The sequence below is a fragment of the Perca flavescens genome, unplaced genomic scaffold, assembly GCF_004354835.1.
Source record: "Perca flavescens isolate YP-PL-M2 unplaced genomic scaffold, PFLA_1.0 EPR50_1.1_unplaced_scaf_88, whole genome shotgun sequence".
In the NCBI taxonomy this organism is placed as follows: Eukaryota; Metazoa; Chordata; class Actinopteri; order Perciformes; family Percidae; genus Perca; species Perca flavescens.
The window spans coordinates 7,501-10,000 of record NW_021166744.1 but is presented as its reverse complement, the minus strand read 5'-3'; the positions used below and the strand labels follow the sequence as shown (position 1 = coordinate 10,000).

General features: G+C 44.3%; 1 protein-coding gene across 1 annotated transcript in view; it reads right to left on the bottom strand.

Annotated features, from left to right (window-relative positions):
* LOC114552170 (protein O-mannosyl-transferase 1) overlaps positions 1-2,500 on the bottom strand; it is a gene marked incomplete at its 3' end in the record, with an annotated part of 18,278 nt that overhangs the window by 10,883 nt on the left and 4,895 nt on the right. The window lies entirely within an intron of this gene.

The window sequence follows — 2,500 nt, the reverse complement described above, 5'->3', positions numbered from 1 at the left end:
GGAGAGCCTGTTCACGCCCCATTGTACCGACTTTGTCTGCAGTTCCACCAGAGTTCCACTGGGGGTGATAGCAGTCCAGTGCTAAATGAATGGGAGTCTATGGAGCTATCTGCTAAATGAATGGGAGTCTATGGAGCTAGATGGCTAAATGAATGGGAGTCTATGGAGCTAGATGGCTAAATGAATGGGAGTCTATGGAGCTATCTGCTAAATGAATGGGAGTCTATGGAGCTAGATGGCTAAATGAATGGGAGTCTATGGAGCTAGATGGCTAAATGAATGCGAGTCTATGGAGCTAGATGGCTAAATGAATGGGAGTCTATGGAGCTAGATGGCTAAATGAATGGAAGTCTATGGAGCTAGATGCTAAATGAATGGAAGTCTATGGAGCTAGACGGCTAAATGAATTGGAGTCCAAGGAGCTAGACGGCTAAATGAATGGAACTCTATGGAGCTACATGGCTAAATGAATGGGACTCTATGGAGCTAGACGGCTAAATGAATGGGACTCTATGGAGCTACATGGCTAAATGAATGGGAGTCTATGGAGCTAGACGGCTAAATGAATGGGAGTCTATGGAGCAAGATGCTAAATGAATGGGAGTCTATGGAGCTAGATGCTAAATGAATGGGAGTCTATGGAGCTAGATGCTAAATGAATGGGAGTCTATGGAGCTAGATGGCTAAATGAATGGGAGTCTATGGAGCTAGATGGCTAAATGAATGCGAGTCTATGGAGCTAGATGGCTAAATGAATGGGAGTCTATGGAGCTAGATGGCTAAATGAATGGAAGTCTATGGAGCTAGATGCTAAATGAATGGAAGTCTATGGAGCTAGACGGCTAAATGAATTGGAGTCCAAGGAGCTAGACGGCTAAATGAATGGAACTCTATGGAGCTACATGGCTAAATGAATGGGACTCTATGGAGCTAGACGGCTAAATGAATGGGACTCTATGGAGCTACATGGCTAAATGAATGGGAGTCTATGGAGCTAGACGGCTAAATGAATGGGAGTCTATGGAGCAAGATGCTAAATGAATGGGAGTCTATGGAGCTAGATGCTAAATGAATGGGAGTCTATGGAGCTAGATGCTAAATGAATGGGAGTCTATGGAGCTATATGCTAAATGAATGGGACTCTGTGGAGCTAGACGGCTAAATGAATGGGAGTCTATGGAGCTAGACGGCTAAATGAATGGGAGTCTATGGAGCTAGATGCTAAATGAATGGGAGTCTCTGGAGCTAGATGCTAAATGAATGGGAGTCTATGGAGCTAGACGGCTAAATGAATGGGAGTCTATGGAGCTAGATGCTAAATGAATGGGAGTCTATGGAGCTAGACGGCTAAATGAATGGGAGTCTATGGAGCTAGACGGCTAAATGAATGGGAGTCTATGGAGCTAGACTGCTAAATGAATGGGAGTCTATGGAGCTAGATGCTAAATGAATGGGAGTCTATGGAGCTAGATGGCTAAATGAATGGGAGTCTATGGAGCTAGATGGCTAAATGAATGGGAGTCTATGGAGCTAGACGGCTAAATGAATGGGAGTCTATGGAGCAAGATGCTAAATGAATGGGAGTCTATGGAGCTAGATGCTAAATGAATGGGAGTCTATGGAGCTAGATGCTAAATGAATGGGAGTCTATGGAGCTAGATGCTAAATGAATGGGAGTCTATGGAGCTATATGCTAAATGAATGGGACTCTGTGGAGCTAGACGGCTAAATGAATGGGAGTCTATGGAGCTAGACGGCTAAATGAATGGGAGTCTATGGAGCTAGATGGCTAAATGAATGGGAGTCTATGGAGCTAGATGCTAAATGAATGGGAGTCTCTGGAGCTAATGAAATGAATGGGAGTCTCTGGAGCTAGATGGAATGGGAGTCTATGGAGCTAGATGCTAAATGAATGGGAAGACGGCTAAATGAATGGGAGTCTATGGAGCTAGACTGCTAAATGAATGGGAGTCTATGGAGCTAGATGCTAAATGAATGGGAGTCTATGGAGCTAGATGGCTAAATGAATGGGAGTCTATGGAGCTAGACTATGAATGGGAGTCTATGGAGCTAGACGGCTAAATGAATGGGAGTCTATGGAGCTAGATGCTAAATGAATGGGAGTCTATGGAGCTAGACGGCTAAATGAATGGGAGTCTATGGAGCTAGATGCTAAATGAATGGGAGTCTATGGAGCTAGATGGGTAAATGAATGGGAGTCTATGGAGCTAGATGCTAAATGAATGGGAGTCTATGGAGCTAGATGGGTAAATGAATGGGAGTCTATGGAGCTAGACGGCTAAATGAATGGGAGTCTATGGAGCTAGATGGCTAAATGAATGGGAGTCTATGGAGCTAGACGGCTAAATGAATGGGAGTCTATGGAGCTAGACGGCTAAATGAATGGGAGTCTATGGAGCTAGACGGCTAAATGAATGGGAGTCTATGGAGCTAGACAGCTAAATGAATGGGAGTCTATGGAGCTAGACGGCTAAATGAA